The 17,871-nt window shown below is 42.1% G+C and overlaps 1 non-coding gene across 1 annotated transcript; it reads left to right on the top strand.

The window, feature by feature from the left end:
* Positions 1 to 17,406: 17,406 nt before the first annotated feature.
* On the top strand, positions 17,407 to 17,479 carry TRNAE-CUC (transfer RNA glutamic acid (anticodon CUC)). Its single transcript has one exon. It is a non-coding gene; the product is annotated as a tRNA-Glu (tRNA).
* The last annotated feature ends 392 nt before the right edge of the window (positions 17,480 to 17,871 follow it).

The raw sequence follows: 17,871 nt of genomic DNA, 5'->3' as shown, positions 1-17,871 counted from the left end.
ATGTATGTATGTTGCTTTGCTTCTCTCTTCTTGCAAAGTGCTGAGGCTCCCATTGAAGGGCAAGACCAATATCATGTGGAAGCTGTAAAAGTTCAGTTGCCAGCACGCTAAGATTCGATGGCAATGCTTCTAATCAATGGCCTTAAGCAAAGCAACAGAAGGAGTGCATTGTCTTTGTGCAAGATGATGCTAGTGTGCTGCGTACACTGAGGATTAGAACATGGCTGTTGCCTTTCCAAAACCCCTCTCCTTCATTGAATGTTGTAGCGCAGCCTACTAGCTCTGATGAGTGGATTACCTTGCAGTGCCTATGGAGGAGGTACCTTCATAAAATGTGCATTTTTCTTGATAGACCCTTTTCTGCTGAGAAAGTGTCATTTTTCTCGAGGTCCATCCATGAAGAAGGTAAAGTCACTTGAAGCTTGAGAGTGTCAATTGAATTCCCATCCCCATTCCACACGCTTGAAATGCATGCATGGCTGAATGCTATTTACATTTCTTTCCCCATTGATCAAGATATTACTCTAATCCTTAACCGTACTCTTGTCTTGATTTTGACTAATAAGAAAGAAATTTGTAAGAAGGATAAGTGCTGCAATCAGTGAGTCACTGATTTGCAAAGGTAACCCTTTTCCCATCCCATTTTCCTTACTGATCATGCATATCATGAAAGGGCCAATCCTCAATTTGTGAATGCATATCATGTTGGTTTTTTAATAATAAATGTCTACCATGTATATTTCAGGTGAGGAAAAGCCAGATGCCAGGTGAGGTGGCAAGACAAAAGAGGGGTGACCCCCCCTTGCCATCAAAGACCCTGAACGGGTGCACAACCCGGCCTGGGGGGAACTTTGCCCACCTCTCGGTGATCCGGAGCCCAAAAAATTTCTTGCAGGTCCAACTACACTTGAATGAATAGCCCGAGCCCTAATCATTTACATTCCACAACCTTGTAGATGCATTGGTAATGAGATGTATCACTAGGGAATGTATGGTGGATGTATGCAGTGATGGGCAGGGTATACAGTCAAGAAATTGGTCTCAACAAGAGAACTATTGATGCAAATGATGTATGGATCTATGTGGCATTGAGAACCACCATTGAGGCCTAGGATGTCTTGGAATAAGCACCTCATCATTGGGATAATGTATACTCATTGAAGGAGTTCTTGTAGGGTGTTGTAGACAACCAGTCCCACATAGTTAGCCCACAAAAGTCAATTACAAAAAGCCTTCTTGTGTGATCAAGCACAGACCCCATAGCTCGATTCAAAGAGGGCATTTTTCCCTTTGGTTTGAACTAAAAATATCCCCATTCTGCCCTACAGTTTGGGAGATACACCTAATTTTGTGCTCAAAGGTACTGTGGGACAAGCAACAGTCCTAGACAGTTAGCCCACAAAAGTCAATTACAGCAAAGCATTGATCATTTATTGTTAGAGATATTTTTACATAGCCTCCTAGAAGGGATCAAGAGCTTTAATTTGAATTAGAAATTTTGGCGATCGGAGCTTCCTAGCTCAAGATAATTCCATTTCTATAATAACAGGGGGTCTACTGGACTGCACTTAAGATGATAGGCCACAAGGGAAAAGCAAAGGCCCAAGAGGACTTCCAGCATGAAATAAGGGACTCCCATGCCTCAATGAATGATTCTAGCTCAGCCCAAGAGCATCGTGAAGACATGTTTGAAGATGGTGCCCCCGAGATGGACGGCTTGGCTATGCTTAACCATACTCTATGCCAACATGAGACCCATCATGCCGGCATCTAGAGTTGGAACAACGCCATAGGGAGATGGAAACCCGCCAAGATCAGCGTCATTCTGAGATGATGGACAAGATGGACTTAATCATCGACTGCATTGGTGCCCTCATCCTCGCCATTGCACCCTCCTCGGCTCAGCCCAAGGAGCATGTTCCTCCCTGTGAGGCCAACCGCCCTCCTCCCCTGGAGATCGGTGCAGCCCACAAGGTTTTGGTGGCACCCATGGCTTTCCCCATAGCACTTATAAGACAGGCGAGCCCTCCACTCGACATGATGAACCCATCCTTCCCTCCCCCATTACAAACCCTTCAAGCCCATCCTTGGGACAACAGCTCCCCTGTAATAATGGAAGCTATATGCATACTTATGGGAATGTCCAGCAAGGGCCTAATGAAAATTTTGGGCAGTATGGAATGCAAGGTGTACATGGGCATCATGCACATGGCAATGGGCAGCATGCACATGGCAGTTTTGAGCAGCAAGGCCCCAATGTTCAACTCGGTTCGCATTTAATGCATGGGCAGCATGGTCATTTTGGACAGCAAGGTCCTAATGTGCAATTTGGTCCTCATGTAATGCATGGGCAGCATGGCCCACATGGAAATTTTGGATAGCCAGGGTTTGGACATCAAGGCATGTATGGGCAGCACAACATACATGGGCAGCATGTAGCACATGGCATACAAAGGCCCAAATGAGCTGTGTGACAAGATTGTGTTTGCTAAGTTTAATGGGCACTCCTCATCCCCAGCTGAATTAGAGGAATAGACCTCTAAATTGGAAGCCTATTTTCTCATTTATCCCCGTACTAAGGAGGCAAAGATTATTTTTTCCTCCCTTCACCTAGAAGGTTTTGCCCAAACATGGTGGAGATTTATTCAAAGAGAAAACCAACAATTTCATGATTGGGAAGATTTTAAGACACATATGGTCCAAGTTTTTGTCTCTTTTGTCTCCCCAGTAGAGAAAGAATGTTTGGCTAGGTAATGGTATCAGTTTGATCAGCAAAATCTCATCGTGAGGGAGTATACCAACCAGTTTATGAACCTAACCATGTATATAGAGGCCGTCAGTGATGATGAGGCCAAATTGCATAAATACGTTTATGGGCTAGATGCGCATCTTTCAGCTAATGTAATCACTCAAAAGCTAGCCACTTTGTTTGCAGCCATAGAATTGGTTGAACTGTATGGTCAGAAATACCATTGCAATGAGGGCATGCAACCAATTTCAGGACAGCAAAGATACCCTACTAAAGTAACCCCCATATGCTGGTAACTACCGCAGCAACAATGCAGGGAATGGCAGCCCCAAAATCCCCACCTACCCCACTTTTAATGCTAAAAGGAAATATGGCAGTTTTGGGACAGCACTATCAAGAATCATGTGATGGGGGGATGTGCTTGAGCTATTACGCCAAACACATACTGTATACACAAGAGGAAGCTCACTCAAGAACACAAGAAGAAAGATGGAGGCCAAAACGTTTTCTTGCTGGTTTTTTTCTTCTTCTTTCATACACTATACATTGTACACAAGGTATAGATAAGATACAACATAAAGGAAAGTGGCCTTCTAAGTCAAACAGTGCATAACCGACTACAGTAATCAGCTGGTATCATATCTTTGCCAGTTGTAGGTAGGTGTAACAAACTAAATATAATAAGTGATAAGTCAGTGGCCATGTGAGTATCATAATGACCACCAACGTGCTAAGTGTAGACGTGTGGACTCATCTAGACAGGCGGTCCATCATCAATGTCCGCAAGTGTTGAGCTTGCCATCTCAACACTCCCCCTCAAGCTCAATTCTATCTCTACAACTCCAAGTAAGCTTCGAAACTTTCGAAGCTTCTCTACACCCAATGCCTTTGTGAAAATGTCAGCTATCTGATCCTGTGTGCTAACATATACCAAGTCAATCTCTCCTGCAAGTACGTTCTCTCTCACAAAGTGGTAGTGCACCTCAATGTGTTTTGTGATAGCATGGAACACTGGATTCCTAGCTAGCTATATGATGCTCATGTTATCACAATGAATGACAACTGGACCATCTCCCTACATGTCCAAATCACCTAATAACTTTTGTAGCCATACCGCCTCACATGCTGCCATAGCAGCACCTCTATACTCAGCCTCTGTACTCAATAAAGCAACTATAGGTTGCCTTTTGCTACTCCATATAATTGCTGCACTACCAAGGGAAAACACGAATCCACTTGTAGATCTTTTGTTTGACATACTACCAACCCAATCTGCATCTGTGTATCCAAAGACTTGTACATCCTTACCTGCCTCATAAAAAAGTCCATAATGTAAAGTGGACTTCACATACCTCAATATACGTCTAACTGCATCCAAATGAGGCTTTCTAGGCATCTGCATAAACTAACTAACAAGGCCAATAGCATAGCTCAAGTTTGGCCTTGTGATAGTCATGTAAATCAAACTCCCTACTATCCTCCTGAACATAGTAGGGTCTTCTATCTCATCCCCAACGTCAGCACTCAACTTCACATTTTGCTCCAATGGTACTGAAAGAGGCTTGCATGCTGTCATACCATACTTGGATAACATATCCAAGTTATACTGCCATTGGGATAGCCATATACCATCATCACATCTGATCACCTCAATACCAAGAAAGTATATCAGCTCACCCAAATCTTTCATCTCAAACATCTTCTTCAAGAAGTCCTTAACTTCAGCAATCCCATTGTCACTATCACTTGTAATAATCAACTCATCCACATAGATGACTATGATGACCAATCTCACATCTCCCTTTCTCACAAATTGTGAGTGATCAGCATTAGAAATACAAAATCCAATATTGACAAGATACTCTCCAATCTTGTCAGACCATGCTCTAGGTTCTTGCTTCATCCCATTGAGTGCCTTCTTTAACCTGCACACATATGTGTGATGCTCTAAATCCTCATAACTTGCTGGCTCCTCCATATACACTTCTTCTTGCAATTCACCACGCAAGAATGCATTCTTAACATCCATTTGCTGCAAACTCCAACCTTTGGTTGTTGCCAAGGCAATCACACACCTAACAGTTGTAATCCTAGCAACTAGACTGAATGTCTCGTCATAATCTATGCCATATGTTTGAGCATAGCCTTTTGCAACCAGCCTAGCCTTATACTTGCTAACTGAACCGTCTGCATTATGCTTGACTTTGTAAACCCACTTACAACCAATAGCTTTCTTACCTTTAGGTAAGGATACCAAATCCCAAGTCTTATTGGCTTCTAATGCAGCCATCTCCTCATCCATTGCTGCATCCCCATGAGCATGACCAACAGCATCCTCAAAACAAGTGGGCTAAACATCCTCAACTAGTTTCACCATATAAGCATAATGGTGAGCTACATAACCTTCAAAACCAAATCTTTTAACAGGGTATTTGACTCACTAGATCTGTGTACCACCGGATCACTCAATGGAGCCTTTACATTACTATGAGCTCTTTGTACACCTGGTGTCCTGACTGAAGGAATACCAAGCTCATCATCCAAACTCTTCGAACCACTAGAATCTCCATCCAATCCCAAATGACTGGTAGATGCATCATTACCATCCAACACTTTCTTCTTTCCTTTGTCCTTCCCTGCAACACTTATAGATCCACCTGAAGATGTGGGGCTACTCCTTAGTCTCCTAGACCAGGGCTCACTGTAGGTGTAGTACTAGATGATGTTTTTGGTCCACTAAGACTCTGTGATTCTTGTTTATCTTTCTACACATAGCTGTCCTGATCATTATCATCATCCAAAACATCACGAGCAGGTGTATACCAACTTCCCATCTCATCAAAGATAACATCCCTGCTCACTCTGAACTCACCTGTGAGATAGGGTTATAACAGCGATACCCTTTCTGCTCTAAAGAGTATCCAATAAAAACACATTTTTCTGCCTTTGGATCAAGCTTCTTCCATAGCTCATCTAGCACATGAACATCTGCAACGCAGCCAAATAACTTCAAGTGCGATACATCAGGCTTCTTGCCAGTAAAGTATTCTTCAGGAGTTATCCCATTAACTGCAGCTGTGGGAGTTCTGTTCATAATGTAGACGGCAGTATGGACAGCCTCAGACCAAAAATGATTGGGCATATTCTTTTCAACCATTAATGCCCGTGTAACTTCTACAATATGCTTCCTCAAGAAGCCATTGAACTCATTAGAGAGGTACTCTCCCCCTCCATCTTATCTCAAGTACTTCACTTTTAAGCATGTTTCTATTTCAACAGCTGCCTTAAAAGATTTGAAGTGCTCAAATACATCACTCTTTTCCTTCATGAAGCATACCCATAGCTTCCTTGAACATTCATCAATAAACTAACAAAGTATTTGCTGCCACCAAGAGATACATTCTGTGTAGGCCCCCGAAAATCTATATCAACCACATCAAGTATGTTTCTGCTCACTTCTCTATCATGCGAGAAGAGTTGTCTCACCTACTTACCAAACTGGCATGCTTCACAGACTTTATGCAATTCTGCACCTCTAAAAGAAGGCAACCTTGTAACCAATCCTCTGGACTACATTAATTTCAGCCTTTGCACATTTGCATGTCCAATACGTTTATGCCATATTTCAATATCTACAACTACTCATTTTCCTTTAGCATACATAGCAGCATCCATTGTAGGAATTTCAGCATCTAAAGTGAACATATTGCCAACTCTACTTCCTTTTGCGACCAACCTACACTTATCATTAAAATCTTCTACAAAATAACCTTTTGCATTGAATCGGATCTGCAACCCCTGCTCTACCATTTGGCCAATAGACACTAGATTCTTTGTAATTGATGGCACATGTAATACATCTGTCAAGCTCTTTGTCTGGCCATCATACAAGGACAAGGGAACCTTTCCAATGTGTGAAATTGGGTGGTATGAATCATCACCCATCTGCACATAACCTAGGTTTTGTAAGTCCTGCATCTCTCCAAACCATTCAATATGACTGGTCATATGATTAGATGCATCTGAATCGACATACCATACATCATCATGTGTCCCCTTTCCTGTAACTGCATTCATCATATGCTGCATAACAAACAGCTGCTCATTTTTGCCTTCATTCTGTTGTGAAGATGATGCATAGTTTCCTTGCTGCAATTTACCACTGCGAATATCATCCTTCTTTGCATAGCAATGGGCTGCAATATGGCTGGTTTTGCCTGAATAATGGCAAACGATAACAGAATTTTCAGAACCTCTATTCTACCATTCACCTCTTCCTCTAGAGCTCCCCCTGCCTCTAAAGTTTCCTCAGCCTCCTGAAACCTGCATTTCACCAAATTGCTGATTGAACCTGTTTTGCTGGCTATCGCCAACACGTCCCATACCACGGCCTCTCGAAGAGGATCTACCACATCTCCTTCTTAGACTTGAGTAAAATTCTTGAACATGTTCACCATTTTTTTCAGATGAGTCACCCTCTGCATATTGATCTCTTCAGTAACATGAGAGAGATTAGCTCATCAAAATTTGGAAATGGCTTCTGTACATATATTGAAGTAACAAATGATTTCCATGCCTTCTCATTGTTAAGGCCACTTAGAGTGGATGAAACCAAATCATCATCATCTGGCATTGCATCAATCGCTGCTAAAGCATCTACAATGCTCCTCACCTTCAACACATACTCATTGACAAGCATTTTCCCTTTCTTTAAGGCATTCAACTCTTGCTTGAGTTGAATCTTTCGTGCCTTTGTATTTACTGAAAACATGCTCTCAAAAATTGTCCAAGCTCCATGTGAAGTTTGTGCATTCCTGATATGTCCCAGCATAGTATTATCAATCACTACAGATAGCCAGTACATCACCTTTTTGTCTTTCTCATTCCACTCTTTCCATGCTTTTAACTCATCTGCAGTCAAAGGGATACCCAGCTCTGGCTTCTTTTCTTCACCTGAAATAAATTCATAAAGGCTCTTTCCAATGAGGAAGTTCGTCACACGAAACTTCCATGAAGGGTAGTTGTTCTTGTCGAGCTTCTCAATAATGGGATTTCCACTATTCTCTGCCATTATCACAAACAAGGATACAATACAGCAAGCTAGTCTTCTACAATCTTTTACAACACGTGCACAACAATACACCAAGCAACCTTTTTCACTAATTGCTCAATAATACATGTAATATGCAACCTATTTGTAGATAAACCTTATGTTTGCTTCTTGCAAACACCTCAAAATTTACAGATTCGCAATCTGTAACCTGCGTACCCACTTTCGGTCAATACAGCCAAAATCATAGTGTACCCTGAAACTATTGTCCGCAACCTTGCAGCTCTAAAACAGGGCCTGAAACTGCCTCAGATGCCCAAAATAACTACGAAAAAGCCCTAAATGATTAATCTACTGAGTATACAGTGATCTTCTCGCACACCAAATCTCACAGCATTCCGGTGCCTCCACAGGCACTATCCAAGAAAGAGAGTGGAAGAATGGGAGAGCTTCTTACCCGTTGCTTGCTTGCTCGAACCTTGCTTCTTCTCCTTCACTCCAGTCTTTGAAATAAGCCTCTCTCAATGGCGCGGCTCTGATACCATGTCAAGGATCACGTGATGGGGGGATGTGCTTGAGCTGCTGCATCAAATACACACTGTATACACAAGAGGAAGCTCACTCAAGAACACAAGAAGAGAGATGGAGGCCAAAACGTTTTCTTACTGGGTTTTTTTTCTTCTTCCACACACTATACAATGTACACAAAGTATAGATAAGATACAACATAAAGGAAAGTGGCCTTCTAAGTCAAACAGTGCATAACCGACTACACTAATCGACTAGCATTATATCTTTGCCAGAGCTGTAGGTAGGTGTAACAAACTAAATATAATAAGTGATAAGTTAGTGGCCATGTGAGTATCATAATGACCACCAATGTGCTAAGTGTAGACATGCAGACTCATCTAGACAGGTGGTCCATCATCAATGTCTGCATGTGTTGAGCTTGCCATCTCAACAAGCACCCCCTTCCAAAAGTGACCCAAAGTATGCTGAAAATAAGACACGGAATGGCTTTAGTTTTAACGGTCAAAAATTCATCCCTACCAAGGTTGTCAAGGATCACAAAGCTAAGGGATTGTGCTTTAAATATGGGGATAAATACTTGGCTGATCATGCATCCAAATGCCCCGTTAAGAACGCCATTGTCAAGTTTAATAGGATGTATGTGTTAGAAGATAGTGACAAGTTGGAAGAGGACTCGCACGACATCTCTCCCATGATGACACATGTTGAAAATGCTGAATACAAAGAGGATCTTGACCCCAATTAGTTTTATGACTTACCGAATGGGTTCCCTTTTGACCCCGATGGGGCTGCCCCATAGATGGCATGCTTGGGAATGACCCTTTGCATCCCACACTTACCACTATATCAGCTTGCTCAATCTCCATGGATGCATGGACCAGCTCTAGGAGCCCGAACACCCTACGGGTACATGGTAACATTGATGGCAAGAATGTATACATTCTTATAGATAGTGGCAGCACACACAGTTTTGTGAATAAATTGACTCTTGCCCATTTGACATGTATTCCTACTGAATTACAGCAACCTCTTAAGGTTCAAGTGGCCAATGGAAGTGAGGAAATAAGCTCACATGTATACGCACAAGTGTCTCTCAAGTTGGCTGAAATTACACACCAAAGGTGGACTTAATTACTCTTGATATGGGCCCCGTGGATGTTGTTTTAGGTTGTGAATGGCTGCAGTAGTTGGGAAAAATCTCTATGGACTTCTCTCAGCTGTATATGGAGTTTGTAATGCATGGGAAGCTTGTACATTTGGAAGGCATCAAAGAAATTGTAGATTTTCAGCTTATAATAGTAAGACAACTCAAAAAGGAATTCAAGAAACGCTCATAGATCTTTGTCTTGCATTTGCATAAGGATATTGATGACCACCACACTTTAGGGAAGCAAAATGCAGCAGTAAAAGCACTTTTGACTGAATATGAGGACCTATTTCAACCCCCCACCACTCTCCCACCTCAGAGATCAATGGATCACCCGATTGATTTGGAGCCCCATGCCAAGCCCATCAATAAACCCCCATATCGGCTCTCTTGATGTGAGCGAGAGGAAGTAGCTAAGCAAGTTAAGGAACTCACTGAAATGGGATTCATAGAGCCTAGCTCCTCCCCTTATGCCTCCCCGGTTCTATTACTTAAGAAGAAGGATGGATCCTTCTGATTGTGCATTGACTACTGTGATCTCAATAAGATCACCGTAAAAAATAGATACCCCATCCCTCAAATCGATGACTTGCTTGATGAGCTCAACACACAACTTCACCAAGATTGATTTGCAATCAGGCTACTACCAAATCAGAATGAGAGTCGGAGATGAAGTTAAGATAGCCTTCCGGACTGACCGTGGCTTGTACCATTTCCTTGTCATGTCGTTTGTGCTCACTAATTCCCCTGCCACATTTCAAAGCCTAATGAACAAAATATTGTAGCCATGTCTTTTCCAGTTTGTGTTGGTATTCTGTGATATACTCATTTATAGCAAGTCACTACATGAGCATTTGAAGCATGTCAGACAAATTTTTGATATACTAAGAGAGCACTGGTTATTTGCCAAGGAAAGCAAGTGTGTCTTCATGAAAACAGAGGTTGAGTACTTGGGACACATTGTCAGTGAGAAAGGCATACAAGCTGACCCTAAGAAAGTGCAGTGTGTTCAAGATTGGCCCATACCCAATACCACTACCTCCTTGCATGGTTTTCTTGGCCTCCCCTCTTTTTATTAGAGATTTATTCTCCATTATGCCACAATTGTAGCACCATTACCTGACAAGCTGAAAAAAGAGGCCTTCTTGTGGGATGCTTTGACTGATCGCAATTTTTAGCAGCTGAAAGAATTACTCACTTTAGTTCCCCATTCTCGTATGCCCCGACTTTTCAAAGGAATTTACCATTCAGTGTGATGCTAGTGGATGGGGTGTTGGTGCAGTCTTGCTGCAAGAACATGGTGTAATAGCCTTTGAGAGCCGGAAATTGGATGATAAAGAGAGAGAGTTGCATGTCTATGATCAGGAGATGTTGGCAGACATTCATGCTATCAAAAAGTGGCACCACTACTTGTATGGCAGTAATTTTTAGGTGAAAAGTGACCACCGTGTGCTCAAATACTTCTTGACTCAGCCCAACCTCACTCCCAAACAACGTAGATGGGTAGCTACCCTGCAGAACTATGACTTTGAGATCACCCACACCCGTGGCAAGGACAATATAGTGGTTGATGCACTCTCTCACATGTGGGCATGCAAGGTTTCATCTATCACTGAACTCCACCATGATTGGATTGAAGAGCTCCAAGAGGCTTACTTGCTTGATGCTGAATTCAGCCCTCTTTTTCAAAAATTACAGCAAGGTGTTATGGATGACAACTCTCAATATCAGCTCCACAATGCCCTCATTTGGATCCATGGCTGTATTGTGATTCCCCATGCCTCTCCTTTTACCCAAAGGATACTTGAAAAGATGCATTCTTCACCGATTGCTGGCCACTTAGGGGTGTTCAAAACATATGACCGCATTTCAAAAAGCTTTCCTTGGAAAGGCCTCTGGCAAGATGTTAAAGACTTCGTGTTTAGATGTGTGCCTTGTCGACAAAATAAGGATAACACTCTTAAATCGGGTGGATTATTGCAACCCTTTCCTATTCCCAAAGGCAAATGGACCCACATTACCATGGATTTCATCACCGGTTTACCTACAACCAAGAAGGGTTGAAATAGCATCTATGTGGTAGTTGACCGGCTCACTAAAGCATCCCATTTCATTCCTACAAAATCTCAGTTTACAACATCTCAAGTTGCCACTCAGTTTATGGAGCATGTATTTAAGTTACATGGCTTGCCCCGTGTCATGGTACATGATCGGGACACCAAATTTATGAGTCAGTTTTGGCAGACAGTTTTCAGCTCCATGGGGACCAAATTAGCTTTGTCTACAACCTATCATCCCCAAATGGATGGGCAAATCGAGCAAGTCAACAAGTGGCTTGAGACTTATTTGCAACATTTTTGTCATGATGTGCAAAATTCTTGGGATGTATGGCTGCATTTGGCTGAATTTTCTTACAACAACTTCACTTATTTGAGCATTGGAGTCTCCCCCTTCGAAGCATTGTATGGTTATCAGGTGCCCCTGCCCACCGTGATCTTCAATGAAAAGCTCAACCCCCTTGGAAAAGAAGAGTTGGACCGCATGCAAGCTTTACTTCAACAATGCAAGACAAATCTCAAAAGGGCTTAAGAGCACATGAAGCTCCATGCTGATGCAAAAAGGAGACCCCCTGACTTTCAAGAGGGTGAATTGGTACTCCTCAAGGTTCCCAAGTCCCGTTATGCTACACTCAAGGATGGTTCTTGCAACAAGTTGGCACACCACTACTATGGGCCCTACACAATCATTAAGAAGGTTGGATAATTGGCCTACCATCTCCAATTCCCTCCTACTACTAAGATCCATAATGTCTTCCATGTGAGCCAATTGAAACCCATCATTGGCACTCCCAAAGATTATGTAGAGGAGCTACCCCCCATGGATGAGGAGGGCCTTATTCAGTATATTCCCAAAGCGGTCATTAGGCAGCGTGAAAAGTAACTCTGTACCTGTTCTATTCATGGATACTTGATAAAATGGCAAGGCCTACCAATAGAGGAAGCTTCTTGGTACCCGGCCTTTATCTTGGATGAGTTTCCACACCTCAAGGAGGCCATATTGGTTGGAACTTAACCACAATTGACCCCTATTTTGGGCTACAATCTGCTTCTAGACAGCCAATTGTTTTGCACTAGTTTTGGTCTTGACACATTTTCAGCCCCACTTTCCATACATGAGCTAAAAGTACACCTCAAGAGCTCTGCGACGACACCTCATTTGCCCCAATTGGAGTTTCGTAGAGGAAGTTATGGCTGTTTATTTCTCCAGCCATCTTGTCTTGGACAACACACTAGTTACTTCTAGATAGCCATCTGTTCTGCAACAATTTTGGTCCTAAATTATTTTCAGCCCCCCTTCACCCACATGGGCTGAAAGTACACCTCCTGGGATCTGTAATGACATCTCACTTGTCACGTTTGGATTTTTTTACACAAAGTTATGGCTGATTTCCTATAGTAGACCCCTACGGGACAACATGCTGTCCACCTCGTCCAGGGCCTTGTCTATCATGAAATGGTGGATTATAATGCAGGTGAGACCCCCCCATACGGTCTCCCATACCTCACGCTCTTGCTTATTGCCATTGTATCATGCGCAGAGTAGTACTCTGTAGCTCCCACTGTTTCTTTTCCGATTCGTCCCTTGTTTTTTAGGACAAAAACTCTATGAGATGGGATGGTTTGTAATGAGCGGGGGACACGGAAACATGGCATGGGAACATACCAGTCACACTGATGATATATAAGGTGTAAGAGGGTATTCTGAGGTATCATAGAATTATCAAGAATCTCTCTTTTCACCTTCACAAGCTTTCATGGCTTCTTCTTCTTCTTTCTTTCTTTCCTCTCTTTCTCTCTCTTCTCCTTGTCTTTCTCTCTCCTCCCCCTCTTCTTCTGCAATCTTTCTCTCTCTTCTCTCTCTTAGTTAGATTAGTTAGGTCTCCTTCATTACAGGTAATAAAATTGTGAAATTGCACATTATATGATGTCTAATAAAGGAGTGGCCTCTATTTCTATCAATGGCTCTTTGATTGATTCTTTTCAAATTTAGAGAAGATTGCATCAATGTTTCCACTTAAGTACTTCGATGTTTATAGCAACTATTCATCCAACTTTTTGCATGTTGGATAGGATGGTGGAAGAAGGAAAATTGAGGATGTGAAGTACCAAGGTAAGAAAATGGTTGGGCAAGGCTTCTCACCAATGATCTTTTAGTGATGGGTGTGAAGTACTAAGGTAATAAAATGGTTGGTGAAGGCTTCACCAATTATCTCTTGATGATGCTAAATGCTAGTGAGCCAAATTTAGACAAGGTCTTGGAACTCTTGAGCTTGTATGGAAATGTAGCTAGCTTAGAATTAAGTGGGAAAATCTTGCTTAATCAACGTCTTTGAAGATACACTTCAAAAATTTTATTGGCACACGAAAATAGCTAATATGGGCTCAATCTTTAGATACCTTGGGCTTCCCATGGGCATTTAGGTTAGTGATGTTGTGATAGAAAACTAGGTTTTGGAGAAGATCAGGAGAAAATATTTGGAAAGCCACCTCATTGCTTGTACATGTTAGGCTTAACTTGTTCATTAAGATATTTGTCTTTCCTAGCCTCAAATTATTTTTACCCCTAATGTGGTGGAATAAGAGCCTGCAAAAACCTTAGGAACCCTTAATTGGGCAACTCTTATGGGAAAAATTTGTTCATACAAGGTATTGTGTTCATATTGCTATGCAAACCCTTAGGTTCAACCTATACAAAGAAGGCCTCCAATTGCTCGGCATAGAAACCAAAGCAAATGCTATCAAAGGACATGCTAGATTTTCAAAATATAAGTCTCTTTGGTCATGGATGATGCTGGATATTATCTTTAGTTTGAATAAGGGCTTGTGTGACATGTAGGTTGGCCACAATGTATTCTCTTTTTCTAGATTTTCTTGGAGGTGTAGGGGCAAGGTATTCTTATGCATATGATCTCATATTGGAAAAAAAAAATAACTTTAACAAGGAATTGAGCAAATGAGAGTCATATCATTCTTCAAGCAGGAAACATTTATTGAGCTTGGGCTTTTTGCCTTGCTTAGCTCATCTACTTCAAAGAAGAGGCCACTCTCTATCCAAAAAAGGTGCTTAAAAGGTAAACATTGATGTGATCATCAAGGTGGGCTTCTTCTAAAGAACCAAGGTTTAGCTCATTGGAATCTATCTAGAGCTCATAAGCCAACATGGAAAGCTATCATTTGGGAGCTTCATACGAGGTTGTTAACACCTAGTCCTTGCTCCTCACTTCCTTTATTTTTGGGAGGGAAGAATATTTTGGTCAAAATGCATATTGCTCTTATTAGGATGCTCTTAGCCAATCATACAATCATTGTGAGAAGAATTAGAAGCACTTGTACAATCAATGTTTCAAAGGCAATGTTTCAAAAGGCAAACTTGAGGCTATCCTCAAAGGGGTGTCGGCCAATAAAATGCATGTTAGGTTCAGAATTGTTGCTTGGGAGGTCTTATGTTGCACCTTTACTGAGAACTTGGAAACAATGATTTTAAAAGGGAAGCTCAAATATGGGGAGGATGAGAGGATTCAACACATTTCTCTAAATGGCCACATAGCTAGAATGGCCTAATCTAGTGTGGCTCCTCACCTAGGTCAAATTAGGGATGAGACTAATCTTTTGCATCTATGTATCTTTGGAGGTATATATAATGGTATTGGTTTAGCTACTTTAGGCCTTCATGTTATTAGAATATTGATCATGGAAGAGCTATGGCAGGCAAGAAAATAGATCATGTTTAGCAGCATTAGTTTGATGGTTTGTTGGGGAAATTTTAGTAGCTTGTCTTGGTGGTTCTTTGGTACTGCAAGTATGCTTGTTGCCACAAGTAGGGATGAGCTAACAAATGTAGTCTCTAAGCTCTCTTAGACCTTATAAAGACATGTACATGTGTATATATACACATGCACACATGCACCCCCAAGCCATTCGATGTTGATGTCTATCAAATTGTGCATTTAAAAGTTTTAAAATGCATGTCATCTTAATGTGTTTGGACACTAAAGCATGCAAGCAGCACTAGAGTGTACATGGAGGGAAATCCTACATAACTTCTTAATAAAACTTCACCATCCTAGACAGCAAAGCCACCCAACCATCACACACACATAATCTCTCTCTCTCTCTCTCTCTATATATATATATATATATATATATATATATACATATATATATATGTATATATATATATATATATATATATAGTCAAAAAAAGAAGTAAAGAAGCTCTATTTTTAAAAAAATGCATCGAGGAAAATGTAGGTATACCAAGGTAGTCTCAAAGGCTACAGAAACAAAAGAAGGATTCTTGTCACATTATCAATATAATACAATCATGAATATATGATGTGTCCATGAAGCACCACAAGTAATGAAAGTGTCCAAAGATACTGCACTCAAGATCTAGAAGCTCCAAAAATAATATCCTTCCAATTAAGATAATTCAAGTACTTGTGCTTTGTGAGTGCCTTTGACTTCCCTTGACTTTGCCTTTAAGTGTAGCCTCCCATATCCCCTGTTGACAATAGTGAAGAAAAAGTTCATGAACGTACCATCACACCAGTAAAAACGCCATTTCCAGAAGCTCTTCCTCTCTGTATGCCTCGAGGAAAATGTAGGTATACCAAAGGCTACAGAAGCAAAAGAAGGATTCTTGCCACATTATCAATATGGCCTCGAGTGGCTGAGATTATCCAAGAAGTAAAGGACCTAGCTAGTTTGCAAGAAGCCTTTATGGACCGAGCAAGAAAAGTAACAATGTGAGTTGGGTATGGCATCACAATGAAGAATCACTCTTAGGTAGCAAATCAGCCATCCAAGAGGGGAAAAAGTTAGAAGGTAAAGTAGGGACCTTAGAAAAGTACAAAGCTGGATTAATTGTGCAAAGATTTTCTTAGATTGAAGGGTCTTATTTTCGTGAATCCGTCACTGTGATGCCATAATGACTACTATTTGTACAGTACTAGAAATGTTTGCTCAGAAGGAGTGGCTAGTCTATCACAAGGATGTGAAATCTGCTTTCTTAAATGGCGGGGGAAGTATATGGCTTAGCCACCACCAGAAAGGAGTTGATGCCCCCCCATTTTCACAAAGCCTATAAGCTAAAGAGGCCATTATATGGATCGAGACATGCCCCTAGGGTGTGGCATCGATGGATACATGAATTCTAAATTTCAAAAGTTGTACCTCAGATACTAACATGTGATGTTTACATAGATTGTGAAAAGCCTCTAGTAATATGTGATAACTGATAAGATATGATCCACTAGACTTGAAGGGCTTTGAGTGGTGGGCTTGACATGATGAATGCATCCCAGAACCTACAAAATCAAAGGCGTAGCTACGAGTGCACCTAGTGAAAGTAAGGGGACTGTCTGTCTTGTCGTTTTCGCTCGGTACTGTCGTCTCGTGTGTGGTTTTGCAGCACCGGTCCTATGCGTTCCCATAGAAGCAAGCGATAGACGTTGTAGCCTCCACGAGTAGGTGGTGCGTAGACGTGACATGGCAGGTAATCTAGTGCCTCGCTTGGTTTATGTTGGTTGGCTGGTATGTCCGTTCAAATGGACATTGCAACGCACCCTCCGAGATCAGCACAGTTTATGACGATGACGATGCACTCTCTGCCTGCGCGCGCTCCATTGTTGGCCGTAGGGAAGGGGTGGCATTAATCCGGTAAAGAAGCGTTTTGCTTTGTTGCAGGTTTTGCGGAGGCGTCGCCGTATAAAGTATGAGATGGAGCGTGGAGTGCGCCTATAGAGCGGGGCCGCGGGCAAGGGAGTGTTTGTGCACCCGTTGAGATGCCGCAATTTTACTAGGAATGAGACTAGAAGGAGGCACGGGAAGTGTGCAAGAAACGGGCGCTAGCGAAGCCATGCATCGATCCGTTGTAGTCTAGTTGGTTAGGATACTCGGCTCTCACCCGAGCGACCCGGGTTCAAGTCCCGGCAACGGAATCGGCCTCGCTCCCGAGTCCCACGATGACTACAAATCCTTTTGGCCGTCGTCGCCGTCTGCACCCGCACGCCAAAAGGAGCTATTTGTACGTGCCTTCCCGTCAAAGTAATCCCACAATATATGTCTTCTTTCGGAATTGTGGTGGTCATCTCTTCTGCCATTTATACATACATGGCGTTCCGGTGTCTCAAGTCTTGCTGCGAGCTTTCCCTTCCATTGAACGAGGAGTTGGCTAGCTTGATTGCCCGAGCCATTTTCTTCTCTTACCAACCTTCTCTCGCCAATCACGAGCAATGTGCTCTCTCCCACGCCTTTCTTCCTTCCAGACACACGTGACAAAAGTCTAAAGGCCTGGAGCCACCGTTCCGACTTTTACGTGCAAAAAGAATGA

This window comes from Lygodium microphyllum, chromosome 23 (assembly GCF_053477565.2).
Source record: "Lygodium microphyllum isolate KBCC chromosome 23, Lygodium_microphyllum_v1.1.10, whole genome shotgun sequence".
NCBI classification, from domain to species: Eukaryota; Viridiplantae; Streptophyta; class Polypodiopsida; order Schizaeales; family Lygodiaceae; genus Lygodium; species Lygodium microphyllum.
Note: the sequence above shows the minus strand (reverse complement) of the source record. Positions and strands in the feature narration are given on the sequence as shown.